This window comes from Scomber scombrus, chromosome 9 (assembly GCF_963691925.1).
Source record: "Scomber scombrus chromosome 9, fScoSco1.1, whole genome shotgun sequence".
Classification (NCBI taxonomy): Eukaryota; Metazoa; Chordata; class Actinopteri; order Scombriformes; family Scombridae; genus Scomber; species Scomber scombrus.
The window spans coordinates 21230700-21245224 of NC_084978.1; positions in this window are offsets into that span (position 1 = coordinate 21230700).

Genomic DNA, 14525 nt, shown 5'->3' on the forward strand with positions numbered 1-14525 from the left:
TGTAACAACAACATCAATTCTAAATTCACACAAACATCTGGGCATTTTTGTACTGCAATTTATAGCTTATCAGCTGGCATATTAGCCTATACTAATGTATCTGTAATAAGATGAAATTGTCATATAGTTTCTGTCTGGCTCTATCCAGTATTACCAGGCATTCCGTTTTATGTACAGGACAAGGAAGTTTTGAGGCATTTTTTTCTCACAATGGAAAAATAATGGGAAATAAGTAGAGAGAGATGGTTGGTAGGTTACACAACCAGCTGGATTTCTGTCAAAATATCTGCAGGCCACACACAGAAACAAGGAATCACCCAAATGTTTTACCCTCCCAAGAGCACAATAGGATCAACATTCTTTGAGTATAAACCCTGAATTCCACTGCAGATCAATTATTTTTTTAACATAAGAGTGTTCACCCTGTCCTCTAAATGCTCAGAGTATTACATCATATTGGGTTGTTTCTTATTGGAGTTTATTATGATAACTTTGCACTGAGTCACTTTCATCACTGCCTTCCTTCATATACACAACTAGCCAGCTGAATTCTTAGATTTGAGTTGGCTAAGTTAAACTCAAATGATACTGTGGGGTAAATGTGTGCATTGCAGCAATAAACAATAACAGAATACAAAAGAGGAAAATATTAAAATAAGAGAAAATGAGTACTGCATATATACCTGACGAAACCAGTACATGACATGTATGTATTATGTGAATAATGTAGATACCAATAAGAATGTACAACAATGTTCAACATCAATATAAGAATATTTGGGAGCATTTATTTGTGTGTGTGTGTATATATAAGCTTGTATAAGTACTGCAGGTAGCTGCTTTAGATCCCCCTGGTTGCTTTAGTGTGAGGCTGTTTGGTCAGGAAGTACTGGAAGCTGTGATTGATACTTGCACAGTGGCTCCATGTCACACCTTTGAGGTTTGAGTTAGAGACTGTATGCTCTTCATGCATCGTCCCATCACAGAAAAAAAAAAAATTTGAAAAAAAAGGTTGACTGTTCCAAGGTTGTCGAGTTCAGTCCTATGACAGTCACTTCTTTGTTTATTCAGTCTGACTCCGCTGTCTTGCTGCTGCCTCCCCTAAACACAGCAGCAAATGAAGTAAAGATAAAGAAGTAATTCATACTGAAGAACCGTCTGCTGTGTTGTTTTCTTCTCAGTGCCACTGTTTTATCAGTTCATTTGGTTGTGTTTGAAATTTACATCAAGCATCTTGCTGAAACTGAGATGCATATGGTTCTATTTTAAGTTCTCCACCAGACTCAATCACAATCTTCACTGTCCTCAACCCCATAAAAGAGACAATCCACACACTTTCAGAGGTGACATAACTCTGGAGACACACAGCAGAAACTGTAGCCAAACTGTTTGTATTAGTGTGGGGTCAGGGTAGCGGGTTTGTGGTCGCTGTCACTCTTCTTTTAAAAACATGATAGATACAATTAATTAGATAATAAAACCTTTTCAATGTAACACAATTGCTGATGACATGTTGCATACAGTAACAAACCCAGAATCAGTTTGCACATTATAGAAATGCTTTATGCTCACTCAATGTTCACATTTAAGCAACTTTTTATGACATAGCTTGTTCAATACATTTGGTGGCAAAAAATATATAAATTGTACAAACACATGCACTTTGCAGGAGTCACCAATGGGAGGCACTGTGAGATTGTTCTTTAATCAGTAAATTGAAGGCTTGGAGACATGGTCAGAGCATTTTTCTATAACACACCTTTTACTGATTGTTCTTTAAGGAGTCAGAGGGAAAGTGAACATATGCTTATAGTCCAATGCTAGTTTATTGTGAACCTATTAGCAATGTTCATCCCCCCAGTTTTTGTTCAAATTAGATTTTGGGCTTTATAATGGTGTGTGAACATCAAGGTATGCAATTAGAGTAGTAATTAGACATATTTGAACACAGACTTGTGTTTTTATGGCTCAAAGTGATCTTTGTAAAACAACAAAAAAAGAGAAAGCCCCACAGAAACAAACATGACTTTTGCCGGGAAGACCAACACACAGTTGATGTCACTGGAGGAGCAGATCAGCACTAATCTTTGTTTATGAGTGTGCGACTCTCATCTTTAATAGGCTATACCCCATTAATTCCTCCTCCATCTCTTCAGAGAGCTGCTGCTCCATTCGTTTACTCCTTTTGTTCTGAAGATTTATGGGATGCCGTCATCCTCTGACGCGGCCGTCCAACACAATGCATAGCAACCAGTGTAATAGTCTCCCCATTACTGAATGCTGTGAAACTTTTCATCGTGTCATGGGACCCCAAAGTCACTGGAGCATTTAACCGTGAACTCTAACAGCCCAGCAGGACTGTTGATCACAGGCTACGTAGCAAGGCTTTGTGTGCAGTTCACAGTACCACCTGCTCTCCACTTTTACGTAATACAGACTCCCTCTCTGCAGTGCTGGAGCCTTCAGGGATAGGGGTGTGAGGTGAGCTGCACCCAATGCTGACCTCCTGACCTCCTCTCTTCCATCACACATGTTCTCTCCTTTAGGCCTACTCCTTTCCCTGACATTTTTCCCACTTCAACACATTGTCCGTTGCTGGCTCTTCATCCAATTCCTGCTCTCTTTGCCCCCCTCCCCCCTCCCTCCCTCCCTCCACTTTCTGCCTTCCTCTCTCTTCAGGCAACAGTGTCGGCAGCCGGGTGATGACAGCTCCTCTCTCATTCAACCGCTCACTGGAGGCAGGGAGCGGCCGTCCATCCATCAGCACGGCAGCAAACCCCTCCACTACAAAGCTATTGTGACTAGCAAAATAGTAACGGCCTTCGAAACAAAACATTTACCCCCGTGTAAAAGTAAAACACAAACAGCTCGTATCAGCAGGTTGAGGCAGACTCCTCGTCTCGGGGATGTGTTGTGAGCGGAGCGTGTTGGAGGTGCATTCCATGCCGCCCCGGTGGTAGTCTACATAAACAGACAGTAGGGGCTGGAGGAAAGCCCATTTGGGAATAAGTCATGCGTTACTGAAGAAAAGTGCGAAAGGACTGGGGTTTACAATGTACCGTCATGTAGGCTCAATAACCGACGAGAGGAGTACAATGGCTGACACAATCTGGTGTTATTTGAGTTTGCTCTTGAGCTGCTGCTCACTGTTATGCCTTGAAGATGAAGTGGCACTTAGAGTGTGCATTTCATTTGACCCCTGAGACTCTCATGTCATGCAGTTGTGCTGTGCAGTCACGGCTGATTCAGGGAATGCTGATGATGCTAAACACTTGGGAGGGTGATTCATTTGGGAGGTGTGTGTGTATGTCGGAGCAACAAGGTTTGTGTGTGTGTGTGTGTGTGAGGAAGAGGAATTGAGGTATTGTTTGTTTTGTGTTTTCGCAGACTGTATGTCTGTCTCCATTTGTGTGTGCGCGCGCGTGTGTGCAACACAGCAAGAAGATGCACTGTTGGGTTTGATAGGATTCCCATTTCATTCTCTGCATGCTTCAATGTCTGGACACAGGGAATTCATCATGTGTGCATCCGTTTCAAGTCAATATGGAGCACATACTGGAAAGTCTGCATTCATCTTAACATATTGTCATTGGTGTACGTCCAGGTGATCAAAGAGGCGCTGTTCTGAGTTGCCCACATTACTTCATTTAGACAAAAAAGGTATGTGTGCAAAAAATCAGACGTGAGCACAGGGGTAATTAGAGAGACAGACCAGTACAAGAAAACATAGCTATGACTTCACAGAACATGGTCACACACGTCATTTGCAATTTAGCTTAACACAACGCAGAAAGAGACTTAATGGGATCTACCATTAACCTATTAACACCAATGAATTGCCCTTAAAGCGGTTTAGAAATGTGTTTGGTGCATTATGCATGCATGAATGTGTCGTGTTGGATTGAGGCAGAACAACTCTGAGAAAAACTGCAGAATCTCAAGGGCTGGTTCTCACCCCACTGATGGACACGGTGGACTACAGACGTCTGGAAAGCTGTTGGGTTAGTGTGACATCAGCAAACGGCACTCAGTGGAGCAAGAGAAGGCCTTAAACAAGGCTATATTTCTGCCTGGCCTCTGCTCATATTCACACTTAACAGCAGAACAAACAATGACAGGGCGGGGAGGAATTGCAGACACCTCACCCAGCATGTGTGAAAATAAATCTGCTCAAGGGTGGAGAACTGTGTGTCTTCAACAATCATGGAAATTGCCACGAGGAGGGCAATATGCGTTTTAATAAAGGCGTTTCATTACACCGTGTGCGTGTCATGCACACGTGGGCGATTTCTGTATCACATACAGCCATGAAAACATACATGGAGCTCTTTCCATTGTCTCGATGCCGACAGGAAATAAACTGAAGATGTATTTCATCAGTATTATTGTTCCTGATCTCAGCGCTTGTCATCAAACAGATTAATTGCATTTTGCTAAGTGATAAAGTAATACATCATGTCTAACCACATGATAATATTTGGAGCAGAACATCAAAGGACAATATCAGTGGCTTTGTCACTTTCAAGAGCCCTTTTGAAAACTGAAATGCTGCCAGTGCTCTGTTCAAACTTAACCACCTCTACGCCACTGAAAATACAATGTGGAAAATCTGATCAGGCGATAACCCTTTTCTCCTCAGAGATAGACAGAACAAAAGGCAATCCTCTCACTTAAACTCATTGTCATCACTTCAGCTTGACTTTTCCATAAATACGATTGGTTGCATCAATATGTTATTTCGCTGAATGAAAAGGAAGTGGTTGTTAAGTGCCATTGGTGAGATACAAACAGAGCATTGCACTGGACACACAGGGCAGCTGGAAATTCTATCATCTCGCAGGTTTAGATGCTGTTTGCCTTGTATTGTACGCCAGCCTCCAGTGTTCCCTCAGGGCGCTTATCTATGGCGCTGCACTTTTTCCACAAAACACAGACACAGTCACAACATACACAATACCACACACAAGGAAAATGTACTGATGAATACAACCCTCACCCCTCACCCCAACCCTTAGGATGTTTTGCTGCTTGTTATGATTTTCAGCATGAGAGGGAAAATCTTCCTCTCTGCTGCTTGCTTCAAACTCAGCCCAGACAGAGCCACCAGTGAGAACGTACAACAGCAATAACTAGATCACAAATATGTTAAAATTCCCTTTTCCCATACTGCCTCAGAAAACAGATTACTCACTGATGGCGCAGCAGGGAATAGGCTGAGGTAGACAGTGGAAGGCCTCATTGGGTTCTGATGATCCAGTCCTACTGACGCAACCACGTCAGGTTCACTCGGGACCAAATTGGTCTTCTTCTGCCATGGGTGTCTGTCAATCACCTTCACAGACTGCACACTCCTGTGCCTATAAACACACACAGAATGACCTCTATATATCAGTCAGTCGCGCTCTCAATTAATGATGTGGAACTATTTAAGCATACATACACTTTAAAGACTTATTGCCTACTGTATGAAATGTAGAATCCAGGTGGCATTTAGTCAGCAAACTGTCTATTTTATCTGCCTTTGAACTTGTATGTCCTGCCATGTTGCGCACACCACACTCACTTGAGGACTTGGCACTGGTTGGCAGGAGGACAGAGGTTAACTCAAGTGTCAGCACCAGAAACTCCGGTACCAGATGTGCGCAACTCTATCAGAGCCAGATCACGCAAAGGGGTGAGCTCTGGCAGAGCAGTAATGTGGCATTAAGAAAATCTGGGTGACAACAGCTCATCTGTCTCCTGCTATGGCTGCTTACAGTAATTTATGAGCACCCCATTTGAATAGTACACAAATGAGTGCTTTCCAAGATTACATGCTCATAAATATTCTGACGAACGTATTGAGTAAAGAAGTTACCCCATCAATGACAATAATTTACATTTCAAAGGTTGCAGAAGTATTTTAATGGCTCTTTTTTTTCCCTTTCCCCCTCTGAAAATGTGAATTTCAGTTGACTGTTTTCCCAGCTTTGTATGGAAAGGGTCTGGAGTTATCATTGCAGAGGAGATTCCAACGCAGGTACTTAAGGGAATCTGTTTCCACACACAGGGGCAGAGAATCAGACTGTGAGAGTGGAATAAATAGAACAAAGAGAGATGAATGAGGGAGGGAGACAGATGCAGAAAATGACGAGATGGCTGTGCAGTAATGAGATTGAGGAGCAGACAGGGGGGTAAACAAAGAGCAGGTAAAAGAGATTTACAAGATACGAGAGCGTGGGGTTGCTGACAAAGGAAAAATGCAGGTATAACGGGCTGCAGTGAAGTGCATGGGGGAGGAATGGGGCTTATTGAGTTAGTAATGCAGTTAGAGCTCCTAGCACTGTGAGGGGAAGGTGGCCAAAGGTGGCAGAGAGTTGTAAACCTCATTAATGTATTCCAACCTTTGCATTTAAAGCCCCCCTGATGTAGGCACTAATGTATTTTCATGCTCCAGGTTACCAAAACAAACGGGGTGACCATGTTTTGTTCTGTTTCGCGAGGAATGTAACAGATGCAGTCTGGAGCCGCAGGGGGCTGGTTGGTAGTCATAGCACATGTTGTTGACCTTGTCTGCACCCCCAAGAAACTTTGACCGGTCCATGTATCTGATACATACGTGCCTTTGAAGTGTGGATAGACAGACAGGCAACCATACAAAAAGGGCACATGTGCCATTACAAATTGTTTCCTACGCCAGCATGAACAATTCATTAGCTTACATTGCTTTTAAAAATAGTAAGTTATTCATAAACCATGTGTCTTGCAAGTTGTTACTTATGCTGAAAGGAAATTTCCTCCCAGTTTGTACAAGACTGCATCACGCCAGAGGTATTAGTTGATATAGTTGATGTTAGTCCCAACAAAAACATGTCTGTTCCCATTACAAACAGCAACTTTTAGCAAACATTATCTACCTTAAGGTTGAAGAGTTTAAAGTAAAACAGACTTAAATGAATTTGACTTGACTTTACAGATGAAAAGTTTAGGAATCAGTATTTCATGGCAAGAAACCCATAAAATCATGCCTCTAGCATGGCTAAAAATATGTAAAAGGCAAAAGAGTTTATTAACACAGGAAGATTATCAATTTAATAATATTGGAAACAGTTCCACGACTTGTCTTTAATTGCCACAAGAGAGCTGTAAACTATTAAGTGAGACATTTCATCCCATTGTCGTCAGTATGTGCTTAGAGTTATTTGTTTTGTTTTGTTTTTTGGTCAACACCTCCTTTTATCAGTAGGGGAAAGCTGGTTTCATTGAAGGTCTTTCCACTGATGTATTTTAAATGCTCCATCTTTCCACTGGCAGTGTCATGTACACCCTGGCAGCTGACTTTGTCTCCCCTGTGTTGGATCCAGTGTTACAGTCCCGCTGCTGTCGGGAGCCACCGGCCAGACCGACAGCTGCCTGGAAAGAGGCTCTCGTGGGTCCAAACAGAACCTGCGGGTGTAAGTGTGACTGTAAATCCTCATACAGTCTGTGATTTCCCAAACATTCCCAGTGCACAGATACATTCACTCACACAGTCTGCAGACTACACCTACAGTGACCCCAGTGCCTACTGTGGCATGCCATTCCACAGACTATAATACATTTGACAACATAAGTAATCACTGTCAAAGGAGTGCAAACACAAATACTTCTTAATGTGTGTGTGATTCATTGATAGGAAACAGCAGCTAAACCGGTAGAAACATGTTTCTCTTGGGTAGTCATGTAAGATTAATATTAGGAACAACTGCTGTACTTGTGGCTTGGGTTGAATTCAGGTTAACAAGAATGATATTATTGTTGTTGTGCTTCAGCTAATCTCCAGAATTAGGTTGCAGCAGCTGTTCGGGAATCCATCACTAAGTTTGTGTGTAACGTCTTTCTTCAAACTAGTGATTTGTAAACTTTGTAAACACTCGAGTAATGTGTGAATTGGTTGTCCTCCAATAAGAAGCAACCAACAACTGTATGTAAACAGGAATTACCTGTAGCAAGCAGTAACATCACAAGCAGTATTACTTCTTTTTTTGTGTGTGTGATGGGTTTCTTGAACTTGTGTACTATTTGTGTGTATTGTGCATCAATGTTCAATATTTGGCTAATAGATTTGGAGAAAATAATACAAATATAACCCTGAGAACGAATAAGTTAAAAGAAGCATTAAAGAAGTAACATGATTTCAAAAAATAATTATAAATAATAGGGGCCACAAAATTTAATAAAATTGACTGCCAATCTTCTGTGAATGTAGGTCTCATTTTTAAAAACGTATTTCTATCTTAATACCTGGAGAAATGTGCATTTTAGAATTGATAGTATTCATGCAGTAAAGGAAAATATCTGATTATGCTAAGCTAACATGCATTATTTGATCATTCTTCTGTGAAATGTATCAGATCAGATATATTGTCCATATTCCATATTACCTCAAACTAAACGGACAGACATTAGCAAGCTAACATTACTGACATTTTTCCTGCCCTTCTATGCTTCTGATTGGCTTGTAACTTGTTGCCTTTATTGGTTGGGTTGGTTAGGTGTAGGCATGATTAGTGAGATGGTTAGTTTTGGGTAAGAATATCATGGTCCGAGCCAAACTATTTGACCTGCAGTTAGTAGGTATACATATTTAGTAACTATCTAGTAATTTCTTGTGCATTGCAATTGATTTTAATAAGCTAAGTTAAGCTAAGTTTGAACTTATGAACAACTTGCACAATTGACTGTTGATGTGTGCTATTAGTTATATGCCAATGGATGTTTGCAGCTCTACAGGTGAAGAGATGTTTTGTATATACTGCAGTGTTTCTGTCGCCATGACAACAAATTCATCTTGTCCACATGTCATCAGGTGGCTGATAATGGACATGTCTTGTAGTGATGATGTCACTACCTCCATACAAAGGAGAGCTCCAGCATTAAATAGAGTGTGGAAGAGACTTCTCATTTGCAAAAGAGCTCTGTGTAGAGTTAAGAATTAGGGGGGAATTAGGGTGCCAGTGTCACCTCCAAATAGTTCCTTCATCTTTTAAAGTCACATAAAAAGTTAAATCTATGCACTTGGGCAGCAATGAGAACTTTGTTACATTGTATTTTCCATTTGGATTCAATAGCCAAGAAAAATATGGCATAACCAGCAGTGCTACATCAAAGTCATGACTGCAAAGAGAGGAGAGGGAAAGAGAAAGCGACGGAGAGGGAGGAGGGGTACGGTTCATACTGCTCCTGTGTACCCCACTCCCTCCTCCAGCCCTCTGGCAAGTACCGCACCGCCTCAGCGCAGCAGTGCTGAAGCTATGAGCTGGGACGGCAGCCTAACTATTTAGCCTCCACAGCCATACACCCTTCACGCTCGACACTTCTCCCTGCAGTCCCTCAACACATTAGCATAACAAACTTTCCACTTGAGGTAGTTCTCTCACAGTTCTCTTTGGTTAGCAGGGTCTTTGATGAATGTCTGTTTTCTGGTAGATGGATGGCCACTGATGGGACAGCCACTATGGTCTGTATGTGTCACTGGAGTCCAAGCTGCTTTCCTACAGGGCTCTCATAAAGTCTCAACTGCTTGTGAAAGGACCTTTCATGTAACCTGGCTCAGAGCAGTGCACAGATCTTTCATGTTCATGAGTCTCACTTTTTTTTTCTTTTACACCTCTGCCATGCTCTACAAGACATTGAACTTATTTATAATGTATCACATTAAAATTCATTACTCTCAATCTGACAGCAGTAAAATATTTACTGCTATAATCAATATTTCTATATTAATTATGTATCATATGACTTTGGCGTGTACTGATGAATCCACAGAGAATTAACTGTTGACTTTGCAGTTACCTTCAGCCTTATGGAAGTTTATAGTTTCTTTCATCTCCTTGTTTTGGGTTTCCGTCTATAACTACATGCCCACTGCTTCCATCATTGTTGTTTTTGGATGCAGAAGGCAGCCGTTTTTTGTTTTGTTTTTTTCAAAAAAACAAAAAAAAACTGTCTGCTACAGTGACATACACACAAAGTGAACATAGTGGAGCTTTTAGTAGCTAAGCAACCCACAGGATTCGGTGGAGACCAAAACCAAGCTAAAAGGAGAGCGAATTATGGACGTACAGAAACACAACTAATATAATGCTAATGTTGCTCTGTGTCTGTTAGGGATTCGCAACTTTTTGCCAACACATCGACATCTTAAAAGGTGACAATATGTCAGTGTTCCATTTACAGCTTGTTTCCACTGCCCCCAAGTGGCCAAACAAATCAGTTATTGCGGGCCAAATGCAACTTGGTGAAGTGATTGAAGAAAGAGGAAGAAGGAAGGAAGCACAAAACTGACAGCTGTCCAGACAGCCTTGCTCAAAGGATGATTACGCATGTTTTTAAAAGGATAGATACTCATATCATCTGCCCTTCAAAAGCCAACCCTTCTGCTGTGTCTAAGGCACAGTAAGGCACACACACAGATACAAACACATTATCCTGATATATAATATAATATATATAATTTATAATATAGTACAGAAATTGGTTGTCACACCCCTTTGTTGTTATGTTAAGTGACTGACACCCTCATCTTTGCAGTTGCACCTGCAGACATGGGTTGTACCATCTACTGTAGCCTTGACAGATACTGAAAGAGATGAGGCTGTGTTGTTTTGGTTTCTTGGCGGGTGACAACGGGTGCTATGAACTCTGCTGAACACTCTCCTGTGAACTCCAGCGTCTGGTCGTGCTGAGGACAGCTGGGGTCACAGCACCGGCCAGATAATCCCCATCACATCCCTGCATACGGCTCATGTCTGTGTTCAGCCTCTAATAGAAAACAGACACCATTAATAGCAGATTCCTGCCTGTGATTAATTATATTGATTCAGTTTTCCAAGCCTGTGTTTTTCTCCCTCTCTCCTTCTGAAATGTTTCATCAGTGTTGCCATGGCCAATTAGTCTGATTGCTCTGCGCTGGCATCAAAGACTGGCTGGGAGAGCGGGCCTGATGTGTCCTGGGCTGAGTGTTCGACATGCACAAGAAAGACTGGAAAACAAGCCTGATGTCTCTCATTAGAACCTTTCTCACGTAATCAAACAAGACTTAGGGAAAATGTTAGCTATTTCAGCTATGCTTTAAGTCTGATTGCATAAATGGTTACAAGGACTAAAATCTGCCTTAAATAGCCACCAGGGGGTTGAGATAGGAAAGATTTTCCTGACACTGAGGTACAGAGACAGAGAGATGAGAGGGCTGCTAATGCAAGTGTCTTCACAAACCACCTTTCAGTACGCAAATTCAAATGTACTATGGTTGATTTGTAGACATCATCAAATGGCTAGGGAGATTAAAATGGAGAATGGAAATCTTTTCATATAATTAAATCACTCATGAGGAAATGTCATTCACAAAGCAAATGTCATTCAACTGAGGGGGATTTTCAGATGCTGCTAAAAGGACAAATGGAAACAATAGGCGTCTGAACCAGGAAAAGAGTAACCAACGAACCACAAACACTTACAGCATTCTTCTTCTCTCAGCTTTCACATTGTCCTGAGCCACTGACCGAGCCGCACCTGATCCAGGACACCTGATACAGGTACACACCAGTAGTTAAATCTCTTTCCAGCTAAATGGAGTTCCACATGCACAATGGTGATGAACAGTATAAACACAATACTCCCTATGTACTGGGAGGACAGAAAAAGATTTGTGACTGATTTTATAATGATGAAGAGTTTGCACTGATTTGTGTAAATGAGGCCAACCATTACTATACCTTGTAGTGTATCAGGCAAGTTAACAACATAAGTCTGAATACAAAGTGTTTGTGTTGACTGCAATTGCAAGAGATGTGATGATGAGTCTTCTCACAGAGAGGTTTTCTTTTGAATATGAACATTTTAAATGAATGTAAGACAGATGAAAGTTTTATTTTTTAGGGAAAATATTGCAACAAAAGAGCAATATTTTGCAACCTTAAAAGGACAGGTTCACAGTTTTACAAGCGTGTCTTAAACCAACAGTCAGATGGCTATATTAACACAAACAGGTTTTCCTCGCTGTAATCATTCCTCCTGTTCATACTGGCTATTAAAAGATCTCCTTCAAATGCCCTTTTAATCCAAGTGATGGGGGCCAAATTCCACATTTCATGTTGCACAAAAATGCATTTAAAAGTTTATCTGAAGCTTATATGAAGCTTCAGCGGTCTGAGTTAGTCATATCAAATGGATATCTGCCACATTTACAGTCTTTTTAGCATCAAATTCCCTCTTTGTGTTTCCCTGTTGAGCTTCAATGGAAGTATAGTAACAAAAAGATGGACTCTGGCACTAAAAGACTAACAATAAAAGATATCTACTTGATTTGTTTTAAGGCAGGCTTGAACAATTGTGAACCCGTCTTTAAGCAATACAGGTTGCCACATTCATTCTTATTGTCTGTCCCTTTATGTCCCACTTTATGACATTAAAATACTGCACATAATTTCACACATGCAATTTATAGTTTTTAATCCAGTTCAGTTACATGTGGGGTTATCAAAACCTTTCTACTCATATTTGTCACATTTTCAATCTCACTATCACCATTGCCAAAGACTCTCTCTTCCCATGCCTTGATACAACTTCTCACAGACTCTTAGAGATTGTGCTTCTGTAATGTGCAACCGATTAAACTGAATTACCTTAGCACACATGCGGCAGCACATGGGTGATGATGTGTTCATATTGACTTTGCTAGAGGAGACAGGAGAGCATGTTTGTGTGAATAGAGACCGACAGGGGCGATGAGGACTTTTAGATGTTCAGATACAACTCAAATATGGTTGAAGTGAGTGTTTATTCTTTGTTTTTACAGTTGTATGTTAATTTAGTTGCGCATGCTAAATCAGTTAAGAAAGAAATGTAAAATCAGTGTTAAAAACATGTGAAAGTTTCTCTCATCCTGAATCTAACTAATAATCCCCAAATACTGGAGACGACCAAATCTGCAACTTCTTGCCAGAATGATCTGTGCTTTACAGCCCGAGTGGCAACAGAGAGCACTTTAATGGTGCTGAAATTTGTGCAACATGTGGTTCACAAGTAACATACCAGAAACAGGAGCGGGGGTTGGGGTGGTGGGGGAGGCAGACACTTCCCAAGAGCAAAATGGTGCACCGTCATGGTACAGCAGCTCCCTGTGAACACGGGGACTGCATTCAGTCGAGTGTTTGTCGATCACCGTGAGCCCAAACATGCTAACGAGACTTTATTGATTCAGTAATGACATTCCCGTCCACTCTATCTCCACAGGGTGCCCCACCCTAACTCAATCCAGATGAGCTCCATCATGTCATACTTGGAGGGGAACCAATCTTACATGACAGAAGTGGGTGGGTATTTCTATACTTCTGATAAAAATGGGGAGAGTAGGAAAAACATTTCTAAGGGGACACTCTATTAAAGAAAAGGCATGAGGCCTTTTCCACAGCTGTTTTGCACATTGGCCTGAGTCAAGCGGCGCGGCTGGTAATGGAGTGATAGGTAGTGTAGAGGCTCGCTCCACTGAGGGCCATTTTACGCTTTTCAGGGTGTTGAGGAAGTAAACTAGCAGGACCGCACACACTCACAGCTTTTGCTATTTGTTTCTCACACAAACACAGACACTGTCTAAGCTCGTAAAGAATCAAAGACAGAAAAGAACTGGCACAAAAACATATGATGGACACGTAGCATTTCAGACTTCATCTTTAAAATCGACAAGTAATTTTCGGCCACTTGGGGGAAGCAAAAACAAGCTGTAAATACAACAAGTTGATATCAAGGTAATATGGCGTACTTGTTTCTTATGTGCACATAAAAAATACACAACGCAAAATAAGCCTTGATTTGGAGTTATGTTCACGTCAATGTAACCAAATTAAGTCCAATATTCACTCTCCTTTCCCTGTATTGCTCTCCACCAACTCCTGAGGGAATGATCTGGCTGTTAAGCTACTAAATGCTTCACTGTGTTCATCGGCTAGTGACTTATGCCAGGATCAGACTACACAATATTTTTGTCTTTCCCAATGGTCACCATCTAAGATATGATAGTACTCATAGTGGTGTGAATTCTTGCCTTGTCTTGTTCGGGACACTAGAAACACTACAAGTAGGCCTATGACCCTGACCAATCATTGTTCATAACCTTGTGCAAGTTCATAGACAATCATGGCTACAGAAGAACTATGTGTGATACTGGTGGTCTTGTGTTCTGAGAAGAAAAGGGAAAAAAGGAAGAAAAAAACCCACCCGTTTTGACAGCCATTCTTGAGTCAACGTCAAGGAATTCGTCACAGGACTTGTCAGACCAGGCAGGAATATGCTAGAGTTTTGGGGTGTTGTGGGGCATCCTTGATGCCACAACGCTGTTCTTAAATATGCACACTACAAGGGGGTAACAGTGCTTGTTCATCGCTCCTGACGGACATATTCAGGCCTGATGCTTGAAATTTGTCAGTGATGATAAAATCGTGTTAAAATCTGTCTGACTTTGTGTAGTCTGATCCCAGTACAAGTTTGTCTATCTGTTTCTGGTGTTG